Source organism: Epinephelus lanceolatus, chromosome 20 (genome assembly GCF_041903045.1).
Source record: "Epinephelus lanceolatus isolate andai-2023 chromosome 20, ASM4190304v1, whole genome shotgun sequence".
Classification (NCBI taxonomy): Eukaryota; Metazoa; Chordata; class Actinopteri; order Perciformes; family Serranidae; genus Epinephelus; species Epinephelus lanceolatus.
The window spans coordinates 14,122,490-14,135,163 of NC_135753.1; positions in this window are offsets into that span (position 1 = coordinate 14,122,490).

Here is a 12,674-nt window from a genome sequence, read left to right on the forward strand (position 1 = left end):
CTGGGCCTCCCTGAGAGGAACTGCTCATTGGGGAGCTCCCCCAAGAACTACACACCTTGAAGGGCTTCTTCTGTTTGCTTTTGCCCTGCAAATAGGAACGCTGAGGTGATGTAAGCAGCCTGACAGTTGGTATTGCAACGTGAATTCTGTGTCACAACAGCAATCAACTGCTCCAAAACTTGTTTGTCCAATACTGCTTTGGCTCATGTGTTTGACTAATCACCATACGCTTACATCACTCAACATTCCTCTTCTGCTGGGTACCGACCCTTAAATAGCAGTTAAAAAAGTCTCTCAAAATGGCTTTGAAAGAACTACGACTGTTCTTAGTTCTTGCAGCGCAGACACAAGTAAAAGGGCGCCTCAGCCCAGTCGCCAGAATAAAATGTTGGCATTGTACACAAACCATGGATATGTTACATTTGTATGTTTCATACATATGATATAGTTCAGATTACATGAGTATGAGCAGAGTTTGTCATTTGGATAAGGTGGATGTTGAATCAAGATGGCTGCCAAGCAGCAGACTATCATGCATTGTGCAGCGGGTGCACCCAAACACAGGGGACTGCCGTTCAAGACCATCAACACAAGAGGCTTGTACTACGAAAACATGATATTTTCCAAGCCCTAATCAACTGTTTTTTTGTGCCTAGGCCTAACCACACATGATAAAGACAAGACAATGCATCCACCTTGACTGATGATTGAGTTTTACCCTTGATTTCGCAAAACAATCAGTAGCAAAACAATCAGTAGTTTTAGAGTGAATTATTGACCCAGGAAACAGCAGGTGAGAAAAACAACCTCCCCACAAGGTCCATTTAGTATTTGTTGTTGTCTTCCATCGACGAAAGTCTTAAAAGAAAAAGGGGAAATTTGAATATCTACAACTCCATGATGACTAGGCAAAGTCCAGTTGTTGATGAGCATCACGGGATATGATCACGGGGCGAGTATGAGACAATGGGCCCCTAGGCACAGATATGCAAAAGGCCCCACCACATTGCCTACACAGTGGCAAGACACACAGATTTAGTTGTGGTTTTACCTCTTTTTTGTTGGTCTGTGTCTCTTTTTGGTTGTTTTATGTCTCTTTTTAGTCATTACCTGTCTCTTTGAGGTCATTTTGTGTCTCTTTTTAGTCATTGAGTGTCTCTTTGTGGTTGTTTTGTGTCTCTTTGAGATTATTTTGCATCATTTTTGGTCATTTTTTGTCTCTTTGTGGATATTTTGTGTCTCTTTGTAGTCATTGTGTGTCTCTTTGAAATAATTTTTTTGTCATTTTTTGTCTTTTCGTGATTGATTTGTGTCTCTTTGTAGTTAATTGTCTCTTGAGACCATTTTGTGTCTGTGTGGTCATTTTGTGTCTCTGTGGTTGTTATGTATCTTTTTGTGGTTGTTTTGTGTCTCTTTGTAGTCTTTTTAAGTCTCTTTGTGGTCATTTTATGTCTCTTTGTGAAAGTTTAAGCCCCTTTTGGAGTTGTTTTGTGTCTCTTTGCAGTTCCTTTGCATCTCTTTGTGGTCTTGTCTCTTTGTTGTAATTTTGAGTCATTTTTTTAAAACAATAATTTGACTTCTACCTCAAATGTTTGTTTGAGTTGATCTGGAACTACACAGACACATCTGAATACTTGTGTGTTCATCATCCTGACTGAATGAGATTAAGTAACACTGCGTCAGTACAGTACAGTTGATGCATCCCTCCCTTCATGGTAATGGACATCACTGTCCTTGACTAGAGGTCATATTTTACGCTGCTTGTCAGTCACACAGAAGTGCGACGTCAGATCCATTGACTGCATACTGCAGAGGTGTGCATTTAGATGGCCCTGTCCTCGGACTCTCTCTTCTTTCCGATTATGGATGTGTGCCTAGTTCCTGTCTCCCTAATACATCACCCGCCTGCCACGCTTGATTATGCAACAAGCTGCACCACTGGTTAAAACCCTGGAGGAAAATGTGTGACATTCTGACCCTGGCTTATGCGCTGACCATAAAGAATTAACCCTGATTTGTTTGCCCTTACCTTATATGTTCAATAAAATCCATTTTAAAAACAATACTCCATCACCACGTATTTCATGTCGAGCTCAGCTCAGTGTGACTAACATAAATCTGTTATAACATTGAAGTGTCTGACCTAGCTGCAGACTATGACCAGGCCCTCATGTTATATTCTCATTAGTTTATGAAAGCATGTTTTCAGGGAGACAAAACATACAAGTTAGCATGGCCACATCTGTGTTACATGATGGTACCCAGCAGGAACTTTTATCCCACCCAGCTGTCACAACAGCAAGTGAGATGAAAAGATGTAACACGGAGGCAGCGTGGGTGAGATAATGGTACTGTGGAAGTAGGAAGCTGAGACGACGACGGGGTATTAAGGTGATCAAAGCCTGTTTTTTTTTAAAACAACCATCATGTAGGATGTTAAAAGGACATCTCTGGTTTTATCTTTAGTTTGTGCAGAGAATGTCATCCAAAACAACTAACCATTTGCTAAACCCCTGCACTTTCAACATCAATCCATCCATGACGCAAAATTTTACGTAAAATCCACACAAATGCTCCAGATTTTCAAAATGACATAAAAACTTTATGTTTACTTGACACAAAAATGCATCCCTTGTGAGTTTGACATAATTTTTTTATGTTAAGTCAACAATTTTTGAGTTTTAAGTTAATTTGACTAAAATTTATAAAGCTGATGTCGCCTAATTAGTTTGAGGCCAATAAACAATACTATCACGTATTGTGGCGTGTTGGGGCAAAATGCATGGAGTTTCCCAGCATGCCGTGAGACAATGTGTTTAATCAGAATTGTAAGCAGTTAGAATAAGAGTATGAAATAGAAGTGTGTAAGTGTAAATATAAAGCAATAGAATAAAATAAAATAGAAATAAAAATGTACATTAAAATAAAAAGAAAATAGAATGTGCATTATGCTACAGTGTTTAACACTGGTACATAAGAAAATAAAATATTAAAGATAAAATAAATAAATATAAATAAATATCATCCCTTTGCTAGGGCTGCAAGTGTAAAATTACAACTACAATAGAATAAACAAGAATAGGATAAAAGTAAACATAAGAAACATGTACAGTCATGTGCATGATAAAGTCATATTCTGAAAAATATTGCACAGTTGAATAATTGCACAGAATATTGCAGCAATTGAATAATTGCACCCAATAGATACTTGTGAATTATAAATTCAGAAGGTGAATAAAATCCAGATGTTAGTCTACTGACTCAGAGCGACTGACACTCTGAGGGCAGAGTTGTATGGGTTTATGGCCACAGGCAGACATGACTTCCTGTGGCGTTCTGTGGTGCATCTTGGGGGAATGAGTCTGTCTTTAAGCTGAAGAAAACTGTGTTTAAATGTGTTTTATATCACTAATGTTACTCTTTAGTGATTAAAGGGCCAGTGTGTAATATTTGGCATGGTTTATTGTCAATCTGAATCTAAATCTGAATATTCTACCCATTAATATGTTTATACAAGTGTATGATCGCTATAAAATAAAATTCGTTTGGTTTTCGTAGCCTTATAATTATGCTTTTATATATATACACATATAGCAAGGGCCTTGCTTTAGAGAGATCGCCATCTTGCGCCGCCATGTATGTACGGCAGACCGAGTGGACAATCCAGCCAGCCAGAGAACGCGTTTCGCATTTATAAATGAACCAACGAAGACAGCGGAAGGAAGGAAGAAGGAGGAGGAAACAGCAGAGAGTGTTAGTAGTTTGTCGATAGAGAGTAGTGAAAAGTTTTTTTTAGTTATAAAGTTTGCGAATGGACCACACTTACCACGCAACAGGAGAGAATGAACCCGACATCTGCGAGGAAAAGAAGACGCAACTTCACTCCTTGTGATGCACTCTCTGCGGCACTTTACCTCCTGGTGATATATCTCCCCAACAATGGCAGCAGTAGCACCGAATCCCATTCTGTGCATTCAGCCTCTCTTCTCACCCGCTCAGCATCAAACACATGGAGTTCCTCATCTGTATGCTCCAGCTCAAACAGGTATGGATCTGGGTCTGTGTCCGCTACAAGAAACTCTTCAAAAGCGCGTTCAAAGTCGTCCATTGCAGCTACTATTGTCCGGAGATATTGCTAGGCTAAATAAACAGCTGAGCTCTGTTTACAGGCTACGCTGTCAGTCAGTGTGCGGGCTGGAGATTGGCGGAGCAGAGAGGGGAGGGGGGTCCCCACTCGGCATGGTAAACGAGTATGTGTGTAAAGTTATGAAGTGTGTCTGTTACGCCAGAAGAGTCAGAGTTTGGGACGGAGTGGAGTGTTACCGGAGTTTCTGGAGTGCTCAAATAAATGGGCCTTTTTCCCGAACGCTCCTCTGGTCTCCTGCTCGTGAGGGATTCATTACAATATCGTAACATGGCTTAGATTTCTAAATAAACATTCACCTCGTCGCTAGATAGACCTACTCCTGAAAAACGTGTGCAAGGCTTTTTGTCCCTACGAGGCCACCGTCATTTACCCGACAGGAGGGGTGAGTGAGGGAGCCCTGCAATCTAGAATTTGACCACTGGTGTTACTGTTTCCAATGGTTTTCAACCCATTTTACACACTGGCCCTTTAATGTTTATGCATTTCACAATGGTTCTAATGGGTTACCAATCTTGTGGTAAAAGACAATTTGCACCACGAGCTAAGTTGTATACACAGTTAGTAACCTCCCACCTGTGTGAATTCTTAAATGTCTTATATATATATATATGTGTGTACTGAGGTAAAACAAAGAGTACTTTGTGGTTCCGAGTTCATCTATTTGCCTTATTCTAGCAACCAAGAAACCTAAGGATGCCACGATATAAATTTACAGCTCAATGAAATTAAAAGAAATCATGTAAAATGTGTACTCTGTTCACATAGGATTAAATGCTCAAACAAAAAAACAGTCAGGTTAAATTGACATAAAATTCCTGTCAGACAATTAAGGGTCATGGGAAACATTAGTTTTGTGTCTGGTTTACTCAAAACTTTTAAGTTACTGTTTTGTTCTAAACTTAAAGTTTTGAGTGCAAGCTATTTCAAAATAAATTCAAATTGAGTGAGAAAATTGAGGTTCAAAAGTATACGCTGGACATCAAAACAAGGCTTGTCAAGCTGGTCAAGAAGGTGGAGTTTTCTCTCTTTTATCTTTCCAAAAACACATCAGTAAAAATGATAGGAATGGATTTAACCACAGTTATCTGTTTGAAGTAAGGCAAAGTCATTAGCATAACTGGCTAATAGCTTACTACAGTGGTAACCAATTATTACTTGAGCTAATCAGCAGTTTGGGGAGTTTCAGGTTACATTTTTAAAAAGCCCAAGTTATGACATGCTAATGTTCTGTATATCATCTTGAATAACTTGCCCAGCCTGCTGTTCCTGCAACCCAGCCCCGGATAAGAATAGATGAATGGATCGTGGAGCTAATGTTAGCTTAATTAGCTTGCTAGCTACTGCTGACAAAATCAGCTAGCGACAGCTGTCATTTCCAGCTGTAAAAAACAAGGTTAGCCAGCTAGGAATAAGAAGCTGCTTTTGTCAACATCTCTATGAAGTCAAAGTCCAATTGTTTAAAAATTACTATGAATTTTCAGTGTTAAATCTGCCACTGTTATAGAAAATGAAGAGTTCATGTGCTGTGTTAAAGTACAGGGGGCGCCATGTTGCAAGGATTGCGCTGTGTTACCTGTGCCTGCTGGTCAACAAGAAACCCTAAGCAGGCTAGGAGGGTGCTTCTTTCTTTCCTCACAGTTGATGGGGACACAGCTGGGGAAGGCAGGAACGCCTCAGCCCGAGAGAACACCAGAAAGGTCACTGCTCAGCCTTCAGCGATCATGTAGCTGTCTGAGAGCGGGGAGGCAGCGCGGAGCAGTGGCACCAAAAGAGGAGGGGTGAGGATGCAGCATGGTCGAGTGGTCAAGCAACGGTATTTGGACAAACCAACCATGATAAACAACATAAATTCATGTGACTTGACAGGTCAAGGCTGAATTGCTGCCCTTAATGCACTACCTTCACTCACATACCCGGACACTGTAAACTATCTCATTTTCGGACTGCGTGCATACACTTTGATAACAGAGATAACAGAGGAAGTACCTCACAAAATGGGGCCCCTGTCCCACATAGAGTGATGTACCCTCCATGTGCAGTACGAATAAGGGGGTCACTCATATTTTCTAAGGGTCCTAGTTTAGCCTCATGTTGAGTTTTGAGCATTTGTCTGTTGGTATAAAACAATATTGTACAAGATTGGTAAGGATTATTTTTGCAGTTGCAGTTTGATAATGTGGACATATTAATGTCTAAAGTCAAGAAAATTGTCTTGCCTACAAATATGAGGGTGTAGGTTTTGAAGAGTCCAACATCAGTAGGCTATGGGCTGTAGGTTGGTGATTTTAACATACTGAGCCAGGAAAACAAACAACATCTGACCTGTAGGGCAAAAACATTGCTAAGAGCATAAAGGGGTGGATGGATCAATACCAAAATATCAATATTACAGCTACTACATTTTCAATTTGAAGATCAATTCTAGTGTCAATAGGATCAATCTACTATGTCGTACCCATCTGTATTCAAGAGTAAAACTGTTCCATTGTTGTGAACTCCACTAGTGCATGTAGTCTTCTCCACTGCTGTCATAATAAGCCCCGTTTCCATCAAACACTTTTGGTATGGTACCTTTGGAACCAAATGCAACCCTTCAGACAGACTAGACCCTAGGATTTCCACAGCAAACAGTACTCTTTTATGTGGGCAGGGTTGTTGCCACTCACTGCTCCGTCCAGCACTCACTGTATTTCCTCAACACTGGTGACACAGATGGAAGTCTGCACCTTGTTTATCATCCACGTCCTCATAAATCATGACACACTGCTCTCACCTATACATGAAAGTACATAAGCCACTTTTAATAATAACAAATATTGGTATCTGTGTCAATATCAGCAATCCGGGCCCTGTTTTACTTGGTATTGGATCAAACCAGATTTTGTGGTATCATCCACCCCTACATAAAACCCTTTGGAATATCTTCTTAGTGTGTCACATGAAGAGGATATTGAGCTGTGGAGCAAACGACCCGGGGAGCATATAGAAAACAGAGTTTAGCAAACTTTTGATTACAGGAAACAACTCCAATTTCACAAGGTTTTCTTGAAAGGAGTCATGGTTCATCTGATAGGCAGGAGTTCCTCATACTTCACAAGCCTGGCATAACAAAATGGACTAATTCTCACTGTTTATGGGGGTTTGTAACTGGTTTGAGCACAGAGGGCATCCAGACATCGATGGTGTCATCTCCTGTTGTGTCCTGTCCCCACCAACACAGCTGACCTCTTTGGTCCACTGGTTATAAAACTTTTCCTAGTACCAAAGAGGTTTTTTTTTTAATATTACACAATTTGTTATTGATTGTGACTGGGGCAGTCAGACAGACGGTTGAGCAGTCGATAGCTCTTATTTTTATTGATATTTTAAGGGCACATTCTACATTGGGATAACTAAGGGCACACAGGGGACTGAGGATGTACTGGGAACAAACCCAGCTCTATTTTGAGCTCTGTGTGGTCAAGCCAAATTTCACTGTACATAAGGGACACACATTCTTCCACAGAGCCTCAAGACCAGCTGACAACACAAGGTAACACCAACCCTCAAGCAGAGGAGCTCTCTTGATTAAAATCGGTCTCATCTTCCTGTGGAAAGTTTATAAGAGAGGTGAGAAGTCAAGTGTCGCTCACACTTCACAAAGGGTGAAATGCTTCAGCTGATTAAAAAAATGAGTACACTGAGATATTAGCAGCTCGCTGTGTATTCTGCCCCACACATGATGATGACAGGCCCACACATCTGATTGCTGTTCACTTACACTGCTGGAGTTAACATTCAACCCTGTCTCAGTCTGCACTTAAAAGATTATTCATTAGCTAAAATAATTACACTTAGCTTTAGGATTAGGGAGTAACTCCACTCCAATGTAGAAAAATACACCTTGCCCAGTGCTGAGGGTGCAGCACTTTGGCCCACAGACAGATTTATTCTTGGCAAATATTTTCACAAGTACTTTCGAACTCCAACAGCTGGAGCTGCTGTACTGAAATAGTTACACATAATGCCAGTGGTGGAAAGTAAGAAGTGCAGTCACTAAAGTGCTATAGAATTTTGAGGTACTTTGCCATCTATTATTTCATATTGGGTGACATAGGACACTTTTTGGTAGCCAAGAAAACCCCCTATAATTGTGAAGACAAGCCTAAGTGTTAAATTTAGGATTTGTTATGCTTCTCTGCTAAAAAAAAAGACCATCCAGCTTTTCTTCCATGCCTTTTCTGTTCTTCTGCTGCCTGTTTCCTTGGTGCCACATTGTCGGCAACGGACACTGGTGTAGCACCAAATTCTGGACCCTGTGCAGAAGCATCTCTGTAGGCACTCGACCCTTCCTCTCTTGATCCAGGTCTGCCTCCCATGCACTTTTTGATTGTTTTTTTCCAAAGTCACTTTCCTTTCCTTTCATGTCCTTTCATTTCCTTTCAAAAAGTGCAAACAAACTTTTCATTCCAGGCTTTTCAAGGAACCATCTCCCATTGGAGCCCTTGGTAATCAGTCCTACTTTTCACCCGACTACTGCACCCCTGGCAATGGACATGTGTGTGTTCATATAGCAACAATGTTTTATTCTGGACTATTGTGGCAGACATGGTCTCACTGAATCATATTTAAAGGCTCTCTAAGTCTTCCTAAGCTTGAAAAGTTTTTGTCACATACAGCAAACATCTCCTCACAATCCGCTAGCTACATGTCTTCTGAATATGCTGTGAAAAAGTCTGGTCTCTGTAGGCAGCCCAGGCTCCGCAAATGGCAACAAAAACATTTTGGTCCAGGCTGCACTAGCCAGCCAGCGCGAGACCAGCGAAAGTAAGCACACACACATGAACACGGTGCCCATGTCTCATGGTCCTGCGCAAACGCACACACGTGAACGTGGTGCTCAGAGAGGCAGTTAGAGCTACAGGCTACAATGAGGCTAAAAGGCGACCTAGCTCCATTTTGTTTGATAACATTATTGAACGTAAACAGAAGTGAAGTGTTTTTGTTGCCATTTGTGTAGCCTCGGCTGCCTACAGAGACCGGACTTTTTCACAGCATATTCAGAGGACATGTAACTAGCGGATTGTGAGGAGATGTTTGCTGTATGTGACAAAAACTTTTCAAGCTTAGGAAGACTTAGAGAGCCTTTAAAATTTAAACTGTATATAATATGACAGGATGGCACACAATAGCATAAGTCATGATTTTATGGCACCTGGTAGCCCAAAAACTTGCTGGTTTCACTTCAGAAAAATGTCCCATTTTAGCTAAGATAGATAAGTTAAATGGTTGATAAAATGCAACATCCTACAACCATTTTTGTTGTTATAGCCTACCTTTATGTTTTAGCTGTAGTGTTCTTATTACCAAAAAGAGGAAATAAACATGCCACATGGTTTTCCTTGCAAGTTCAGGGACCAGTGATTTTTTTGACACTTTGCTCTGCCTGTCCCAGTTATCTCAGATCAATCAAAATTGTAAAACACATTTGTGGTAACAATGGTAACACTGTGGTGACATGTTTGGTGACTGACTGCTAATAAAGAACTGAAGAGGCAAAACCTTATTTATTCCATTGTACCTGACTTCACTTTTTCCTACTTCAAGATATTACATGTATCAGTGAGTTTGAGATGTGCTGGTATGGACTGTGTTGCCTTTTTTCACAGAGCTGTTTCCCCCTCATTTCAGTTTTTAAGCTAAGCTAAGCTAACTTTCTCCTAGCTATAGCTTCATGTTTAAATAACAGACATGACAATGGTGTTGACATTCAGATCTTATTCTCCACAAGAAAGTGAAAATACATTTTTCCACAATGCCAAACACTTCCTTGAAGAAAGGATCTGCGCTTCCTTCACCACCGTTTTTTGCACACTCACAGCCACACTTGTTGCTGTGGCTGTTTGCAAAGGTGCACAGGAAGTTTGGTTAAAAATCTAATTTCCTTTTCAGAAATGACTTGAGTGACTTTGCATGATCATCATCACAACATGCCCATCCAGGAAGTCTGACCTCGTGTCTATCTTTGGAGACGTTCAATTGTGCATTTCTCTACCTTTGAGATAAGATAATGTCACCAGTCAGCCATGCCCGCAGGCCGGGCGATTCTAAGATCAGTGGTTTAGGGGTGCTGAGCACCCAGAGAGCTGCCCAGCCAGGCAAGATAAATTTCACTGTTTTGTACATTTTAACGCAATTTCATTCCCACATTTGTGAAAGAAAAGCACAACACTTTTTGGGAAAGTCTGTGACTAAACCATCAAATCTGATAAAGGTTATTTAAATGCTGAGTCACAGCAAAAGAGGAATGGATTGTAATCATAAAAGAAACATATCGTATTCCTAATTTCTGGGGGAAGACAACTCATTTTGATACAGCAGCTCCTCAACATACACATGAACAGTATGTATGTTTCTGGAGTAAACCAGCCCCCTATAGTGAGTACCAAAAATACTAATAAGAATATTAATAAATAAAGTCCTCTCTCTGCTCCTCTCTCTCTCTTTGTACTGTCAACCAAAAGGCAAATAACCAAACAATGCGTTTTATATCTAATAAGAGATATAAACTGATACATTGATCCAACTTACAACATCATTCTAGACAGACCACACACTCTTATCTGAACCTGGCTCTTTTTTTTGTTTTTTGAAAAAACAATCTTATATCCATGATGAGGCTGTCTGTCTGTACACGCGCGCGCGCGCGCACACACACACAATAGGAGTTATAATGTTAATGGGCATCCAGTCAGTTAGCTAGTCAGTAGCACCTTGGCTTTAATATTAACACATGCACATGTGAGCCCAAGGCCAAAACACACCGGCGGCGTCATATGACGGCGGCGTCACTGACGCGAGTCAAGAACACTCTGATGAGACACACAAAAAGCGTCGCGCTGCAGGGCGTCAACCGGATTTCTATTGCACGGGAGCTGGAAAGTACAAAATAGCGCTTTTTCAAGGGCGGCGACGCTGGAAAAAATAGGACAATAAAGTAAAGTGCCGCGCCGCAGGTGTGGGTTTGTAAATAGAAAATAATGGGGGCGGCTGTTTTGACGCGCGTCGTACGCCGCCGGTTACTTCCCAGACTAGCGGGCTGGAGTGTGCAATAGAAATCTGGTTGACTCCCCGCAGCGCGACGCTTTTTGTGTGTGTTGGAGGCGGCACTTGACTCGCGTCAATGACGCCGCCGTCATATGACGCCACCGGTGTGTTTTGGCCTGACACAACAACTAGCTTCTCTCATTCCAATTCAAACAGAGGACAGTGGTACTGACCACCTGTAACGTTTCCTAGCTAGAAACAACGTCAGCTAACTCCTACCTAACAACATAAACAGTGACCTACGATTAAATGCAGCAAAAAAGAGGCCTGGTAATGATAATAACGTGTTGTATTGAGTGGTAGAAGTTAAGAAATGTGCCACATATCCTGGTTTCAGCCAGGTACTGCATATCCCCCACTCTAGAAGGCAGCGCTTTGCTCTGTGCAGTGCAGATAGAGCTCAGCGCTCAGAGACCGGGGGCCTGTATCACGAAGCAGGATTAATGTCTTAGCGAGGTAACTTCAGGGTTAACCCTGGGTTTTCGGTCTCACGAAGCCGGTTCAGTTCTTATCGGGGTAGATCACCATGGTAACTTACTCTGAACGGCTATCCTGCTCCGGAGCAGGGTAAGTTCAGGGTTGAATCTGATCCTATAAAAAGCACCACCCACTGGCCAATCAGCTGTTCGAAAAAAAAAGACTCTGCTGACAGAAATGCAGCCCAGTCATGACGGGAAGTTTAATTCATTTGATTGATTTTGATTTGAAAGTTTATTTTGAACATTAAAAAAGAAAAAGCAACAACAACAGACAATGAAAAGATTGCTCAAAAAGGAGTGGAAAGAAGTCGAAATTTCATCCCGCCCCTTCATAAGAAAGAAACTGATCATTTGCGGACACTTAATATATTAGTGCCAACATTTTGTTGGAGGAAATGATCCCTGTTAAAGATAATGGGCCTAATTGACAGCTTTGCTGCTGGAAGTGTGGAAAGTAGCCTATCATGTCTACACTTCATGGTGTTTGAGGGATTTTCCTTTTTGTCTTTTAAAGAGGGAGACTAGGTATATTTCTGCACAGCTGTTAATTTCTAACACAGCTCAATATCAGGATGATTGTATTCAGACTATCAATTTGGTGTTAATATGATTTAATTGTGGCATCAGCTTTAAGCTTTATTGTAGCATATATAACGTTATGACAAAGAAGAGCAATTTATCAGACGCAATGATGTTAGACGATAATTGTAATACACGCAATTCATCTGCGCAACATTGATTTCATGGGATTCAAGGGTGTGATCAGTGTCAGATGTACAGGTACAGGTACTGCAGCTACTTGAACCAGTGATGAGTAATTTAACCTACACATAATTTTATTTGCTACCTTGTTTTGTCTTGATTTTTCCCTCTCTCTTCCTCTATTTCTTCTTTCCTGACACGTTTTTTTTCTTGTCTATTATGTGATTTCATTGATGTTTTGACAGGGGAATTTCTTTGAT